This window comes from Melanerpes formicivorus, unplaced genomic scaffold (assembly GCF_026170545.1).
Source record: "Melanerpes formicivorus ecotype bairdi unplaced genomic scaffold, bMelFor1.0.p_v2 SCAF_6, whole genome shotgun sequence".
In the NCBI taxonomy this organism is placed as follows: domain Eukaryota; kingdom Metazoa; phylum Chordata; class Aves; order Piciformes; family Picidae; genus Melanerpes; species Melanerpes formicivorus.
This window is the reverse complement of record NW_027142358.1, coordinates 23206822-23224977: the sequence shown is the minus strand read 5'-3', so window position 1 is coordinate 23224977 and position 18156 is coordinate 23206822. Positions and strand designations below refer to the sequence as shown.

At 42.1% G+C, this 18156-nt stretch overlaps 1 protein-coding gene across 2 annotated transcripts in view; it reads right to left on the bottom strand.

The window, feature by feature from the left end:
• The window catches only part of CABCOCO1 (ciliary associated calcium binding coiled-coil 1), a 99632-nt gene that overhangs the window by 19591 nt on the left and 61885 nt on the right, over positions 1 to 18156 (bottom strand). For both annotated transcript variants that reach the window (XR_010987553.1, XR_010987554.1), the window contains exons 7-8: positions 8419 to 8516; positions 5075 to 5315 (exon numbers count right to left, since the gene is read on the bottom strand). The gene's annotated coding sequence lies outside the window, so the exon portion shown is untranslated. The remainder of the gene's footprint in view (positions 1 to 5074; positions 5316 to 8418; positions 8517 to 18156) is intronic.

Genomic DNA, 18156 nt, shown 5'->3' with positions numbered 1-18156 from the left:
ACATATGGAGCTCCTGAGAAACAGCTTCAGGGAAAAGCTGTACATGCCGTGTTTGAACAGCGCTGATCGACAGTTTTGGTAGTTAAACTCTGAGAGCTCAAATACAAGTAGCAGATGAGAAGAACACAGCTGTTGATGTTGATGTGTTGCTGGCTTTAAGAAATGATGATAAACAGCTGGAAATGCACGGGATGCACAGGGGAATAGGGATAAAGAATTTCTGGCTTGCTGGAACATCACAAATTAGAGGCGATCAGCTGAGGATGCTGAATTCTACTTTTGCAAATCATCTCTAGATCTTTCATTGCTTCATACTACTATGGGCTTCAGTTCCCTAGCTTTGGGAAGATGCATATGGCAAGGCTGCAGGATTCCAGGCTGAATAGGTCCACACAGGCATCCTCAAAACCTCCCAATACAGCAAAAACATTTAAGGTGGATTAATAGCTTCAGGCAGAAGAAAAGAGAAACCTCGTTTCATCCAGTTTATGGATAACTGAGAAGACATAGAATGGGTTAACAGCAGAAAAATCATCCTTTTTTGGAGGAGCATTTCCTTTTCATTCCTGAATAATTACACTGTTATTGAGAAGCAGGCTGAGACTGCAGAGCAGTCCCAGGCTTCAGCGCACACTGCTCCCTACACATCTCCAAGGCCAGGTGTGGTGGCACTGACAGATGTAGGACTCCTCTTCAAGCTGTTCCCCAGAGGACCAGCTACCGAAGCACTGAAAACCCTGTCTAGAAGTGCCTTCAAAAAGATGAGCTTACTGCTGTATTTCAGTGGCTCTGGTGGTATACTCTGCCATAAGCTTTAATCATTGGTGTTCTGAAGAAAGCCTTTGTTCAATACAACTGCCTACTTCATGATGACATCACCCAAAACTGTGGAAAAAAAGCACAGCCTGGAGTAGTCAGGCATGTGATGATGTATAAATAGCAGTGACAGAACAGTATTATAAACTGTGTTGGTACAGCTGAGATAAATATAGCAAGTTGCTGATTCATCTAAGATATCAGCTAGAGGGATGGCATGAGGTTCAGCTAAAACCCCATTACTTCACCATGAATCAGCTGCTGAGATCTTTCATTCTTTTCAGAGAAGCACCTGTCTCCTCCTGCTTTGTTTCTCCATTACTGAGAGCAGGAAATACAGGGCCTGGTTTATTTCTGCTTCCCTTACACTGAAATACATTGCAGTCTCTAAGGCTTTATATACACATAGGAAAGGCAGAAACATTCCTGAAACTGTTTGCCAAGTGGTTGGTAACAGCAAGGTTTATGTTACTGTTAACAGCTATGTTTCTACATTGCTTGTCTCTAGAAAAACAAACAAGGGACTGTTATTTCAATACACCTGGAAATACTGAACTATACTTCTAGCATCTCTGAATCAGCAATGGCTAGGTAATGTTATGGCTTTCAATATGATACCCACAAAGGCACATACACAACCATGTGCAGTGTGCTTTTCAAATGAACAGAATGAAACCTCACACCCTAAACCTAGAAACACAGAAATTAAAGGAAAAAAAGAAGCCAAGAGATGGGTGTCTTCCTCCTTGGACCATGTCAGCAGCGACTACCTGTGATGTGTCTTATGTGGCCCACAATTTCTGGTCTTGTTTAACTTTTTAAGTAACTGGACCATAATATCAGCTATGTTGATCCTGTGCTGCCTATTCACAGCAAGACCCTGGAGGAAAGTAGCCTGAACTACAGCACCAAACCCTAGCACTAGAGCTGCACATTCTCACGGAAAGCAGTCTCATACTGCAGCCTGTCTACTTCCAGAGCATGCATCCCAGTAACAAGCTGCCCAGTGTAGAATGCTAACAGTCCTTGTGGTATATTCTCATACCAAACACAGCCACCATATTTTTAGACACAATTAAAAGCGGTCTTAAATGTTCAACTTTCAGTTCGTAATACTCCAGCCACATGGCAAAAGAAGCACAGATAATACATGGCATACTTGTAAACTGGAGTATTACGAGATTTCTCTCCCTTCATATTGTGCAAGCTCTTCTGTAATCAGTACAACACTGCTCAGTGCCTTGACTTGGGCTAATGAGGAGGGCCAAGACACTCACAGCCTGCTCCTTCATCTCACATGACCCTCTCTTCCACAAAGCCTTCTCTTGATTCTGCATCACCTTGTGACCATTGCATCATGATGACAAAATCTCTAGAATCATGGAAGACAGATCATCCTCTGCATATGAATGTCTTCCTGCTGGAACTCTGTGGGCAGTGTGTGACAGAAATAATCTCTAATAAATGCAATTGCTTTGCAATTTATCACCCATGATTCCCCTTACTAGTAACCTATTAAGTTCCTGTGTGCCAGCAGCTAAAGTCTATGTTCCATTCCTTCACAATGTGACCTTACATTGTGATCATCATCCCTGTGAACATCAACTACATGGACATCCCAGCCCCATTAGAGCAGCTTGCTTTGTACATGTAGAGCACTTTATCTACTAACTGCAGATTGGTTTGCATCAAAGCTAAGTTGCTTTGTTTAGAACCATTAAAATGAGCACGGCTTATACAATTATAGAACTTAATATTAAATTTTAAAACTTGCAGATGTTGCAATCTGTACATATGGGAATAGCACCAAATGTTACCATGACAGGAAAAAAAAAGTTATATTGTCTGGCTTTTAAAAGTAAGGAATCAGGAAAAAAGACAAATCTCACCCTACCAGTATCAAGGCATTACATGGATCTGGATTTGCACACATCTTTTACTTAGCAGCTTTGCATTTCTGATAGTGAGTTAAGAAGTATTTTTATGAGCCTGAAACCACTAGAATGGGAGGGGGGAATGACAGCAGAAAGCCACTATTTGCTTTTGATGTACTTTTATATTCATTAAGTCCTTCTTGCTGTGCTTATAGACCTTTACTGCACAAGTTTCAGGGATCTATGTCAGCAGTGACCATACGTATCTGTCACTTGTGTCACCATCTTCCTCTGGGGCAAGCATTGCTCAGCATAGTGCCCTTGGGGATGACTCTATGCCATGACTCAAAGGATTTTCAGCTCTAGAGCTATTTTGGCTAAGGTTGATGGTTGATCAACATGCTGAGGTGCTTTGCAGAGAGCATTTAAATGATGCTCAATGATCTACATAATCAACATATGCTTTATGTTGTCAACATCTCCTGTCAGTACTGGTAGAACCTACTGATGCTTCAGCTTCAGCTTTGAAGCTTGGGACAATGACAAAATAATCTCCTATTTGTTTATGTTAGCAATAAAACCTACCAACAACTATGATTTGACTGTGGCCTTAGCAAGGGTAGCCAAAGGAAACCCTCTCAATAAATAGGAGATGAGGGAAGTGGATGGTCTGTGGATTTTCTAAATCTAGTCCAAGAAGCTGATGGTTATGCTTGAAGTCTTAAATTATCTTGGAACTCAGCTTTCCTAAAGACTGCTTGGAGGACAAAGAGAGATTGTAGCAATCACCTCTTCCTAGGATAAACGGTTTGACAGATGGAGCTGTGCCAAATACTACAATTGTTTTCCTGAATCCATCAGAAGCAGCCAAGGAGCAAGGGTGGATGCAGTGACCCAGCATGGCAGGCTCTCCTCATCATTCTCTTCCCTGAACATCCCTCCCTGCTTCTCCTCCTACCTGCCTCTGTTCTTTCTGCCATGTACAGATTATCCTGTGCTTTAGGAATGGATGAATGGGTGCCCTTGCACTGCACTATGAAGCTATCCAGGGGACTGCAGCTGCATGTACATAATCACCAGATAGTTCATTGAATTGAGAGAGACAGAGATGTAACACAACAACGCCACTGCAACTACAGGCAGGCTATGTGGGAACAGATTAAGTCTACCTTTTGTAGGTGATCAGTCCTTACGTGCTGCTGTTGCAATTCTGAGGTAGAAAACAGCTGGTTTATAAAGCACATCTAAGAAGTGAATTTCAGCTTTTGGCATCTCTCCGTCAGTATCTCCACCTCTGGCAAATGTGTGAATGTAATGTTGACTCACCAGACTGGCTCAAAGGATTTTACAACAGAGTATTCTGATAACACTGTAGACTTACATGGGAGTAAGACTTCTAATATAGCAGTGCCATTTATTCCCATTTCCAGTTTAATGGAGCCTTTCTGATTATTTTCACAGCATTGTGAAGGTTTTTTTTTTCTTCCTGCTGTACAAAAGGGAAAAGCTGCTAATGTGTTCCTGAAATGCCTTGTGAAGTTAATGTGACTTATTCTCTATCATCAAGAGAATGATACTGGAATGAAAGTCAGTATTTTTGCTCAAAGTTTCTTAATATTCAGTCCTTATACGGCACAAGGGAGTAAACTCTCTACTACACGAAGGCAAATATAGAGAAATCCGTCAAAGTCAATAGAGTTATTCTGGACACCTGAGTAATTTGTCCCTTGGTATGATTCAGTCTTCAAAATCCACTCTGAATGTCCATAATGACTGCTTGCTATTGACTTACATTTTTAGCTCTGTTATAATTCTAATTTTTTCCATGTTTCACGAATAGTTGCAGTCAGTTTCTTTCAGATGATGCTGTTTCCCCAGCTTGGCTTCCCTATGAATAACCTTCATCATCACTATGCTACGTTTGCTTGAATGTTTCATTTTTAACAATAAACAACTATCCCAGGTGCCTTATTTTCAGCTTCATTAAATGTTTTACTAGTTCATCTTGAGTCATGTCAATATTTACCTTGGACACAGTTCCATATCCTTTAGTTTCTAATACCAGAATTCTCCAGACAAGCTTATTGTTCCTGGCTTGACTTCTCCAAGTCACAGCCTAAAGCTTTTTCTTTTTTTTAACATGCTAAAGAAGATGCAAATCCACCCAACTATTTGCTTTGCTGCTTGCTACCAGCTATGCCTATTGCAAACCTCTCTGAGCTTATTTGTTTACTTCAATTTCTGTGTAAACACAGGCCCCAAAGCCGAACCTAGTTGCTCTGAGGAAATTTCAAAGCCATTTAATATGGGGAATTAGCAGAAGAGAGAGGAGAAATCATATATCAAAATTTTAGGTGTATTACCACAGGACCATTTCTACTGACCTTTTGCATCACAGAGAATGGGTGTCAGGAAACCAGGAGGGGTTGCCAACCTCTGCACCTTTGCATTGGTCATCACTGTACAAACCCAGATGCTCTTCTGAGATATGGGACTGTTTTTTCATTCCAGCTCTTTCCCCTGGTCCTGAACAGAGGGGCTGACTTGTGCTGAGCCATGTGCAGCTTGTAGGTCATCATTCCACTGGTTCTATTCACCTGGCTGCTTAGCAGATCAGAAAAAATCCTGTAAAATAGTGAGCAGCAGCATGATGCCACAGTCACTGGACAGGAGGGCAACAGAGCTGTGAAACTAAGTTCTCCAGTAATATCAAAACATAAGAAATGGTAGTAACTAAGAGAGAGGAGAGCTGGTATTAAGGATCATATTGGAGCAATATAGGGGCTAAGAGGTAGGTGGTACAGGTTCTGCCCCTTTGGCAGTTGCATAAGAGCAACATCTGGCTTTGGCATGAGGTTGGTAACAATTAGTCTATGATAATGACAAGATATGTAAAAGAAAGCAGGCAAGGGCACGGGGAGGATCAGTGCAGGTATTAGGGGGATGGTGTTTTAGGCAAGGTCATGGACAGCCAGTCTGTCTGTGTGTGACCCCTGTGCAAGCGATACCTAAAACAGCTCAGTGCGCTTGTCCTCAAGCAGTCCTGAGCTGTCACTCACAGAGCCATCCACACCCAGGCTGCTCCTTACTGCTGCAAGTGTGCTTGCTTGAGAGAAGTTGTGCTGAATATATACAAGACAATGGGCCAAGGAAGTTTGAGAAGTGGAATTTTCTTGATAATTTTCTGGGTCTTTACACTAAGTTTGCTTCAGGTCCTTTTTCAAAGCAGGAGCACAAGAAAAGGTAGTGTGAGGTTTGATATATTTATATTTTATATTCATGTACTGCTCTGGAATAAAACATTTTGAATTTTATATTGGATATAAAAAAGCAAAGGTGTCAAGCTGGGAAAGTGCTTTGAAGATAACAAAGGACTTTATGTAGGATTGTTTGAGGTCATTTTATCTGTTGTTCCTGACAGTATTTAAATGCCTCCTTTCAGAGTGAAATGCCTTTGGTTGTCACTCACTGAAATCAGCAGTGGAGATGAGCAGGGCAGCTGGGCACACACCACCAGGGGATACATGAGGAAAGAGGCGCTCAGCTTTCTGGACATTTCCAAAGCAAACGTGCCACCAACCCACGTTTGTCAGGAGATGTTAGCATTGTCTAGAGAAGCAGTGAGGCACATTCTTGTGAGAGGGAAGACAATCTGACATCATGCTGACTTCCCTAAGCAAGATACTCCCAGCAGTAGGTCAAGCAGATGCCTTTAGGTCTCAACCTGGGTGTGCAACAGTTTTAGCCTGAAATCCAGGGTACTAAGCTGAGTTCATAGTGCAGTGACTTCAGTGATTGCCACACATGCAGATACGCAGGGCTAGTTTTGAAATACTTTGCTTGGGTGCTTTAGCAACAGCAGGAACAAATAATTTAAATAATTCCTGTCATTAGCACATGTGCCACTGATAACATCCCATGAAGAGTACCTCTACACACTGCAAAGAGGCTAATATTTTTGGGGCTGTAATTACAGGCTGCTCCCCTGTGCCTCGGCTCAGAAGGGCTGTACTGTCAAGAGGACAACTGAGATTTTATTTGTGTTTGGAAGAACTCGCTCACCTCTAAAGCGGAAGTGGTCATTTTCCTCTTTTGGTCTAAGACAGAATCAGAAGGAGAGATGAGTTTGAAACTGGGATATTCAAACTCCTTTCTCTGCCCTCTGTCCCCCCCGAATATATGCACCAGCAAAAAAAGGCAGCTTGATACAGGAAGGGAGATGAGACAGGATGAGGGACCACTGTCTCCCACAACCACATGCAATCAGAAGATAAAAGGGAATGGCTGAATACTAGATTAAATGCAAGTTTCATGTAAATGACCACTTACAGAGACCTAATAAATGATTCTGTGCAATGCATTGTCAGAGATTTTCTCTGCTGTTTTTGTTTTGAATGTGTATTTAGGAGCTTTTTCCCCTTGGAGGATAATATTCAGGTTTTAAAATTTATACTCTGTGAAAAGGCTTGGGTTTCTTTTGTTTTGTTGTTAATGAAGTGTCTTTTTTCTTTTTAAAAATGTTTCTGTATCACAAGAGAGTATTTAGGATAAGCCCTTTCAGCAGCAGTACTACACAGGATGGGATGATATGTAGGAAGACTGTTTTTCGTATATAGTATGATCTCTTTTGGCCCAAATAACTAATCAGAGGTTTCCTGAGAGGTTTTGTATTTACCCTGGCTGAGGACTGGCAAGGGTCATCATGGCAAATCTCTCTGCTCCCAAGGACAGTCTTCATATACAGAGCAAAGGAGCACTCCACCAGAGATAAAGCCTTTTCTGACAGAACCCCAGCACTTCTTTCATGCCAGAATGCTGGCACAAAACTTCTCAGGGTGAGAGGTTTTGTGTGTTTTGGTTTGGATTTTGGTTTCTTTGGGGTGTTTTTCCCCCCCATTGGGTCAGGAGTGTTACTCTAAAGAAATTTCAAATTACTCCCTTCAGAGCAAAAGCTTTTGACAGCCTCTGCTGGGTACGACCAGATGTCCTGCCCTTCCTTGCTCTTAATCCCACCTTCCAGCTAGATGTTACCCCAGGCTGTGAGCTCAGTCTTAGCCACCCTCACCAACTCGCCTAATGTAGCTGTGAAAATCCTTCTGTGATGTTCAGCCTGTGCGTTAACAGCAGTATAGTGATCAGCTCTGTCCTTCCACCTCAGCTTGGAATGTGGACAGGGAGGGGACAATATAGGAAGGCACTGGGAAAAAAAAAACAACCAAACAACCCAACCCAACCAACCAAAAGGATTGCAGAAGATGCCCATCAAATCCTTCCATTTCTTCCTGTTGCTGTTATAACCACCTAGGCTAACTGCTTGCTCAGGGTCTCACTCAAATCTGTACATTTGAGCCCCTGTAGCCACAGAGCACAACTTTCTCTCACTCAATGTTGTCTCAATACTGATTCCGAGCTTGATCTCCCTTGTGACCTAACTAAAAACAGCATCAGATTACCGTGCCACAATCAATCAAAGTGTTCACTTCCTCTCATTCTCTTTGCCTGTATACTTTCAATTATTCTTTTCCTCAATTGTTTTTTTTTTTTTCTTTCCATCAAAATACCTGGAAACATTCCAGTAACTTTTTTCCTGCTGCTAAATATGAACATTTTATTTGCTAATGTCCACTTGAATTTATTCCTGAACAGTACAATGGCTTTAGATTTAAATATTTCACATAGGGCCCATGATTTCAGTGCTGGATGCAAGACACAGATATGTTAATCCCACCTGTTTGAGTTCTGTTTTCTCCTCATCTCTGGATGTTTCCTTTTCACTTGTGTTTATTCCAACCAGCCATCCTGCACTGCCATGTGATTGCTTTCCCCCTGGAACAGACGGGACAGTCATTCAGCCTGCAGGTCATACCTAGATTATCTTTAATCACTAGGCAGCTTCACTGATAGCAATCTCATTTCTTCTTTCAGAATAAGGGGAAAAAAAACTCTCCATGAAAAGACAGAGGGTGCAAGGATGCATCTGAAATAGTCACTGAAAAAAGATCTGTGACCGTTTGAAGGCTCAATTCTTATTATCATTCTCTCCAGTGGAACCTGAGTGACTCCAGTAAAATCAGTGGAGCTGCAATGGTGTAGCTGAGATACAGATCAAGACAGAGGTTGTGGAATATGTTGCTCTGTGTTTTGCTGGGTTTTTCTTTTTTTTTTTTTTTTTAAATTTTTATTACAAACATCTCATCTCCTGCTTTATGAGTTATTTTGAAGGTTTACTGTATCTGAGAAAATAGAGCAGGAGTTCAGATTATGAACTTTGATTGCTCATGGTTTATTCAATATTTTTAATAAAGTTTGAAAAGGTTCCCTTCCATCAAAGAATGTCCCCTTTGATTAATCAATTGAATTTGATATTTTCTCCACAGAGAATACAAAGCAGCATACCCCTTTGTCAGTTGTTTACAGGCAACTTCGCAGCATACAATAGAACAATTATTTGCTAAGAAAAAGAGCTGTGATCAGAAATGTTAATACACTACTTAATAGTGGATCATCATTTTCTTCCTTTAAAAAACACAGAATAAGCACATCTCAAGCTATTTCTAATATAATCTGCATACTTTCCAAATAACACATTCAGAGTGATTTTAAATGGCCTTCTTCACATTTACATCTGTAACAGCTGCAGTAGCAGCTCTGTCGGGCTTGATTTTATTCAGTGTTGCAGGATCAACATAAAATCTAGGCTGGAAATTAAAGGGAGTAAATGTCCCTCTGACAGTTGAGAGAATGATTTTGATCCAAGAGTATTTCTGGCCACAACTCACTTTCAAAAGAGGCTTTGTCATTTGTGCCTGGCCCAGTCCCAGTAAGTGCTACTATGATTTGTTACATTTTCTATAGAACCAGGAGACCATTTATTAGCCCCATGTTATTGTATTGAGCTTCAATTATGTAATAGTCATTATTCTGCTGAATATCCAAAGCTTTGTAAGAAAGTTTTAGTTCTGGAAAGAAATGTACAAGGTTCTCAAATGATTTTGAGGAAGATCAAACTCTCCCTTTTTTTGCTAGTTGAAAGAGGAAAGGTCTCTTCTTGATATAAATCATGAATAATTTGAATAGACGTTTTCCTAAAGAAAAATTCCTTTTTCTTTGAAAGCCATTGATAACTTGGGATTCAAGCAGAAAAGAATAAAAGAAGAAACAGTTTCTTCCTAGAAGAGAATGTGATAGGTATGCTTCCAAATTAGCAAGATTTTAACTGAATTACAACTGAAGAGTCTGCGTGTGTGGGGGATTGCCTGCATACAAGTCAGGAGTGAGAATTTCTCCCCTAAGCAGTGTGGAAGAGGAAGAGGCAGGTCCTCATCTGGAGTGAGCCTTACTAAGGCCCCCTGGATGCTGTTTTTGCAGCTGACATAAGCTGGGGATGTGCTCCACAGACTTTACAGAATACAGAATAAACCAGGTTTGAAAAGGCCTTTGAGATCATCAAGTCCAACCTATCATCCAACACCATCTAATCAACTAAACCATGGCACTAAGTGCTTCATCCAGTCTCTTTTTAAACACCTGCAGTGGTGGTGACTCCACCACCTCCCTGGGCAGCCCATTCCAATAGCCAATCATTCTTTCTGTGAAGAACTTTTTCCTAACATCCAGCCTAAACCTCCCCTGGCACAGCCTGAGACTGTGTCCTCTCATTCTGACACAGGTTGCCTCGGAGAAGAGATCAACCCCCACCTGGCTACAACCACCCTTCAGGTAGTTGTAGAGAGCAACAAGATCTCCCCTGAGCCTCCTCTTCTCCAGGCTAAACAACCCCAGCTCCCTCAGCCTCTCCTCATAGGGCTTGTGCTCCAGACCCCTTCCCAGCTTTGTTGCCCTTCTCTGGACATGTTGCAGCATGTCAACATCTTTCTTAAACTGAGGGGCCCAGAACTGGACACAGTAGTCAAGCTGTGGCCTAACCAGTGCTGAGTACAGGGGCAGAATTACTTCCTTGCTCCTACTGGCCACACTATACCTGACACAGGCCAGGATGCCATTGGCCTTCTCAGTCACCTGGGCCACTGCTGGCTCATATCGAGCCTACTATCAACCAGTACCCCCAGGTCCCTTTCTGACTGGCTGCTCTCCAGCCACCCTGACCCCAGCCTGTAGCACTGCCTGAAGTTGTTGTGGCCAATGTGTAGAACCCAGCATTTAGATGTGTTAAATCTCATGCCCTTGGACTCTGCCCATCTGTCCAGCCTGTCAAGGTCCCTCTGCAGAGCTCTCCTAGCCTCCAACAGATCAATCAGCACCTGCCCCCAGCTTGGTGTCATCTGCAAATTTCCTGATGGTGGACTCAATCCCCTCATCCAGATCATCAATAAAGATATTGAACAGGACGGGGCCCAGCACTGATCCCTGGGGGACACCACTAGTGACTGGCTGCCAGCTGGATGTGGCACCATTCACCACCACTCTCTGGGCTCGGCCCTCCAGCCAGCTCTTAACCCAGGGCACAGTGCTGCTGTCCAAGCCACGGGCTGACAGCTTGGCCAGGAGTTTGCTGTGGAGGACAGTGTCAAAGGCCTTGTTTGCTCATTTAGCTGCCCTGTAGGGTTCAACAACACAAAGTCTTGATATCTAATCAAATCCCAGTGCCCTTCCATTTCCAAGTGGGCTGAGACATCTGCACCTCCCAGACATGTCAACAAATTAATTACTGTGTTACAACTGGTTAACAGGTTACCTGACATCCATAAAATAACTGTCACCTGCCTCCCATAAAATAACCAGTAACTAGTTACCTAACAGCATCCTCTGTCATCCCTTAGTGTTTGTTCAAAAAAATAACATCAAAACATAGATTTTAAAAAGCACTAACCCCAAAATAAAAATGTATCAGCTCCTATCAGTTCTGACCTCCACAAACCCTTTCATATGATTGAAGGCTTCAGCTTCCAGTTCTCAGAGGTTTCTCCAGTCCTCAATCACGTGTGAATTTTCCCCTGCTCTCTGTCAACAGCCAGATGCAACCATTCCTGTAACCATCAGTCACCAGGTAAAGTCAGTCCATCTGTTGCCTCTGCTTTTTACTTTTTCAAACTAATTACAAATCCACCCCACACACAATGCACGCACAACATACACACACAACAGCTGCTCTGCCTCACAGTGGCAAACCCAAACTCCTTAGGTACTCTTAGGAAATGGGAAAGCAATGCTCCCAAGGCTGACGGATTTCTGAAGTGATTTTTCTTTAATCTATGCTCAGTTTAACTGATATTTTAGTAAAATAGCTCTAGCTTTATGTCTGGTGAAGAGAAAGTAGAAAGTAAATCAACAAGCCTTATTTTTTGGATAGACCTCAATATCTACCGGTCAATAGACAACAGAAATTCCCTACCAAGGCTGCACCCCTAGTACAAACCCACAATTCAAACACTTCTGCTACAACTCTGTGAGACAACTGCATAACAAGCATGTGTATGTTTGCATGTATGTTTTACCCTCTGTGAAAGCAAGCAGGAATAGAGCAGGTGATAACACATTTTGACCACAACTATGGTCTCCTGGTTATTTCTACAGTATAAGTGAGTTACATAGGGATCAGATGCATTGGCATTTCATCCACTAATTCCACTCAGAGCAGCATTCACAGTAAGTGGAAAGAAGCTGGACACCCATTAAAAATGTGAATTGAAGTAAAATGCATTCACAAGTTGCACATTTATTGGATTGAGTGAAATATGGCATCAAGCCAGAATCTGATCTTGTTTGCCGCTACGTAAACGATGAGTAAGTCTGCTAGGGTCAACAAAGCAGCAGTAGAATCACATGAGTCACAGCACTCTGCTCTTCAGAAAGATTGCTCCATGGCTAAATACAGTATTATCGTTGCTTCAAAAAAAGCTCTGCGTCAAGTTCTAATAGATGCTGGCAGTGATGCTGAGCTCTGAGTAGTCATGAAGCCAAAAGGATGAACAGGAATTAGTAACTGGCCTTAAAAACCTATTGGAAAGAATGGAAGTTTTGTCTGCACAAGAATTGAAGAATCAGAACTTTGGTAAAGAAAATTGTGACCTAATTTTTCCACCACCCACATTTAGCCACTTTTCACTTGGATCTGGGGAAAAAAAGAAGAAAAGAAAGAAAAAGAAAAAGAAAAAAGAAAGGTACGCAAAGGAACAGAATTTTCTTCAGGATCAAAGTGCAGAAAATGCCACTAAACTCTGTAGGCTAAGTTTGTACAAGTTACCACTGAAGTAACTGACAACAGTTTGTTTCACTATAATTTTAACCAGCCTGGTCCCAATAAATGATGTCTTGCATCTCCCAGGGGACTGCATTAAATGAACCTACTGTTGCCAGTGAACAGGAGCAGCTACGCTGACAGAAGCCAATCCAACCTCCTATCCCTGTGATACAGCAAAACAGTAATTCCAATAAATACCCTTTATATCTCCATCTGACACACACAGTGCTGAAGCTGGAAAAATGACAGCTCAATAAACCATAAAAGAGATGCCCTTTGGTCTTTTTTTTTTCCTTTCCTTTTCTTTTTCCACTGGGGTCATAATTTAGTGCTATTATAAGAATAGTTTTAGGTAACTAAAACTGCTGATCAAATGTAGGCTTGCGTACTCTATCAACAAAGTAGTGAATTAGAGGAGATTTCATCATTCCTTATGAACTGCTCTCCTACCTAGTCTTTCCACTGGAAGCCTGATTAAATGAGTATTATTCCTTCTTAAGTGGTTTTACAGGTCATTTATCTTAGATTTATGAGTATCAACCTACTTTAGAAGGTATTTGATAGCTTTAATGTTTGACACGTATTCTCTAAATCATTTACAGTGCTCTCCATTTGCACTAGATGATCAGTAATCTTCTCAATATTAGGTTTTATTGACAATGCACCATACAGAGTCCTTATTATATGGTAATGATTTAAGATAGGTGCAAGATTGGGAACCAATAAATCCAACAATTTTTGATTGTTGACAAAGAGCTGAGGGACAATGTGCATCCATCTAAATCACTCTGTTTCTCCATCACATAACATATGTACGTGTTTAACCTGTTAGGAGCACAAGTGCAGAGGTGTGCAAACAGTTCCTAATTTCTGCTTTAAGCCTGACAGATTCATGCTTAAAGCTCTGTATTTACTCAGAAAAAAACACCAGTGGATGTGAGCCTCTTCTGTTGTGCAGAAACACCTACATCCACCTGATACCATGCAGTAGGTGCCAGCCTGATCTAGTGTGGGGTGTCCCTGCCCATGGCAGGGGGGTTGGAACTAGATGATTCTTGTGGTCCCTTCCAACCCTGAATGATACTATGATACTATGATATAATGCTGCGGCAGGGGGAGCAGGGGGCTCAGCCCCAGGTCTCCAGGTTCCTGTGTGCCGCTTCATGCCCAGCTGCTTCTGTCCAAACCTGGTAGCCTCAAGCAGCCCAAGCATACCACTGTTATACCTGAGTCAGACCATGGTAAATATGCCTATTGAGATCAAGAAGCATTTTGCCTGAGTAAGGAGCCAGTAAGACTAAAGGCTTAAAAACCATCCCCATAATTTGTATTTGGGAGTTGGTATCGAAAGCTGTCATATCTAACAAAGACATACCTTCATGTAGCCCTACACAATAAAAATTTCACAGAAATATTGGCATTGATAGTAATTGAATTCAATTGAATAATTGATTCGACTACTTCAATAGAAGATCAGCCCTCATATCTATATTACTCACAGAAAATTGGAGTAGGAGGAAAAAAAACAAAGGGAGAGTCTTTGGTAGCAAATGAACATCTCTCCAGTGAGTTCTACAGAATTAAAAGTCTCATCTGCAACCCTGCAACCCAAAGGTATGTCTTTGAAATGCAATCAAGAGATCTGTATCCATCCTGCTTTTATAATACGTCATTGGAAATGGTTTCTGGGGCGTTGGAGCTGCATGAACTGGCAATTTGCTAAGTTGAAATGTGCCATTTCAAAAAAAGGCTGACATGATCTCAGAATAGAACCAACACAAAATCTGTATCCTGTTTTTATGCGAACAGTCACCTGTTATGAAAACTCCAGTGAAAAAAATTGTGTTAGTGGCAAAATTGTCCCGTGACAATTACACATGACTGTAACTGTGAATAGCAGGGAGGTACAATACAAAGGTGGCTTTCTCTCACCTTGCTTGTTCAAAAAAATCAACCCAAAATCCTTCCTGAGGCTATAGTTTTGGCAGGCTCACTCAGGTGTATACAAATGATCTAGCAGCAGAGGAACTGGTGTTAGTAGATATTGAGAATGACAAACTCCCATCAAAACAAAACGTCTCATTCAAAGCATCGCAGGAAGCATCACTGTTACCTTGTCTTACTTTGCTAAGGCCAGGCACAGATTTGCTGGGTGAAAGGACAATGGGAAAACAAAAAAGAAAAAAGGGGGGAAAAAAAAGAATACTCCCAAATTACAACACCCCAGCACAGCACGCACACTTCTGACCTTGACACAAGGGAGTGTCTGCAGCCCCTCGGCCTGGTAATGCATTAGCAGGCAATTTACTAAAGCGCTGTGAAACAGCAGAAATATCACAAGTTCCATTTTTCTTATTAGCAGAGCTAGCTGCATTCTGCAATGTGGTGTCTACATTTTTGTGAGCTTGTTTCATTCGCTCCATTCCTAAATCAGCAAAATTTAGCAATCTTCAACATCTCTCTGTGATGAGGGAAATTTGTTTTACTACTGTGAAGAAGGGAGGAGGTCAAGAAGGCTTGGGAAAATTTGTTAGTATGATCTGCAATATGAATTTGGCAGAAAAGAAATTGAGAACATTTCTTTGGAAAACAATCAAAGGACAAATTTTTCCTCTTGGAGCTGCATAGTAATTCATGTTTTATATGCTCAGAAAAAGCCTCGCTACTCTGGTGATTAGGATAGCAAAATATTCACTGTCTGCCTGACAGACCAAAGATGGTAATTTTTCCTCCTTTTGCCAGTATCTTTCTGTTCAGGCAGGGCCACGTGTGTGTCCCCTGACACACAGATAAAGATTGAATGATGCATCTCTGTTCAGGAAGATTATAATCTGAGTTAGCTACGGCACAGAATGGAATGACATAAAGTAACAGGGCAGATGGCAGAAATTTAGTCTCATTCTGGCAGAGAATGACACACAGTTTCTTTTACCTGGATCTCAGATCCTTCCAGTATACATGAAAACTCAGTGTCTTCATGGCTAACCACTTACACCACCTCAGCACACACAAGCAACCAATTAAACTGAGGATCTTGAGAGCCTCTGAGATGAGGAATCTTGAGCCTCCTTTATCTGTTCCAGCCAGAGTTAAACAACAACATAAAATTAAGATATAGAACTTACTGCACCAAAACTCATGGTGGCCAGGAGTACAACTAAGTCCAAAAAATGAACAGACAAATTCATGGAGATGTCCTTAGATTTAAAACTATCATTGGGGTTGGGTGCACACTTTGGCTCCACAGGTTTCTAAAGCATTGATCAAGAACAGGGGAGGCCTTTATGTGATGGGATCACTCTCAGGGTGCCCCATTCCTCTACTTTTCCTAAGCATCTTTCATAGCCAATACCTGGGACATTTGGATCCTGTCCTGTCCAGACATGACATTTTTTTTTTTACACTGTAATCAATGCAATCATAAAAATAGACTGTTTAGACAAGAAAAATGTCTCGGCTGGAGTTGAAAAGATTTAAGATACAAACATCATGAAAATGTTCAGTGAGATATCTTCAGAAAGGGTAAAAAAGAGTTAAATGAAAACTTTTAAATACTCACACGGACCAGCCTCAGCAGAGGGAGGCAAAATCCTGAGACCTTCTTTGCAGTCACTGGAGGAACTGGCTCATCTACAAAGTGCTTCAGCCGAGGCTCCCAACATGGATCACCATCCACATCAGCATCCCGAACTTACACAGCTTCAGTAGCCATTTTCCAGGAATCACAGAATCACAGAATGTTAGGGGTTAGAAGGGACCTCAAAAGATCATCCAGTCCAACCCCCCTGCCAGAGCAGGATGCCCTGGAGTAGGTGACACAGGAACACATTGACAGCCTCTCTGTTAAATCTGTTCCAGTGCTCTGTCACCCTCACAGTGAGATCGTTTTTCCTTATGCTCATGTGGAATCTTCTATGTTCCAGCTTGCACCCATTGCTCCTTGTTCTATCACTGGACATCACTGGAAGAGCCTGGCTCTCTCCTCCTGCCACTCGCCCTTCACAGGCTGCACAGGACTCTCTCAAGCAGTTCCCTCTCTCAAGCATATCCCTCTTGAAACTGAGGGGCTCAGAACTGGACACGATATTCCAGATATGGCCTCACTAGGACAGAGTAGACGGGGAAGGAGAACCTCTCTCAACCTACTAACCACACCCCAGGATGCCATTGGCCTTCTTGGCCGCAAAGGCACATTGATGGCTCTTGGTCATCCTTCTGTCCACCAGGACGCCCAGGTCCTTTTCCCCAGAGCTGCTCTCCAACAGGTCAGTCCCCAGCCTACACTGGTCCATGGGGTTGTTCTTTCCTAGAAGGGACACATACCATATCCATTTTGGTGAATTAGCTTTTATGGACCATTATTCCTAGTAGCCTCTAAACAATCTCCTTCTGTCAGGCTACAGGTCCCCCCTCTTTTTCCCCCTTCCCCACCTGTCTGGGATGCTTGTAGCAACTTACTTTTTGTTTTTGTTCTTTGAATCAGATGCATAAACCTGTAAAACACACACAACTACCTGCAGGCCTAGCAACACTGTGGGTGCGGGAGACTGCATGAACACCACTGCATGTTTAATGCAGTCTTCATTGTGTCAGTGACAACACAGGTTTTAAAGCAACAATACTATGCTTTAAATCAGTCTACTATGTAAAAAATCAACCTGTTTCTACCCTGGAAATATTTTACATTCTGTTCTTTCTACAGCATTACTAATCCTAAGTTCTGTTTAATGCTCTGCATCTGAATGGGACTCTCAATTACATGAGTCACTGCAACTACCCTTTGATTATTTTTATTTTTTTCACGTGCCTGTAATCTGAATCCCCAACTGCTGGAGCTTGAAGCTTGCCCTGCACACTCAAAGAGCCACAGCAAAATGGGCTAAAATGAGACATTCAGTTTTGAGTTGCTTGTGGCAAGCAATGCTGTTGCTGTGTTTTGTCACTGCTGTCGCTTCCTTGTGTGCTGTGGCAGAGAAGTGGATGTGATTTCACCTTGAACACAACCCCTCCCTAGACTGCCAGCATACAGAACTATGTGATTGCATATTGCAGCAGAGGCAGGTGCAACACCATCCTGTGATGAGGGAGGAGGGTGGACCATCCAGTTACCTGCTGTCTCTCACTGCTGGATGACATGTCATTCTGGGTGGTGTTAACAAGAGCATAAACATCCCTATCACACCCCAGTGAATCTACGGGTGTAAGCCACAGATTATGTACCTAGCAAGGCTAGGTATGTAACCCACGTTAAAGTTCACACCACAT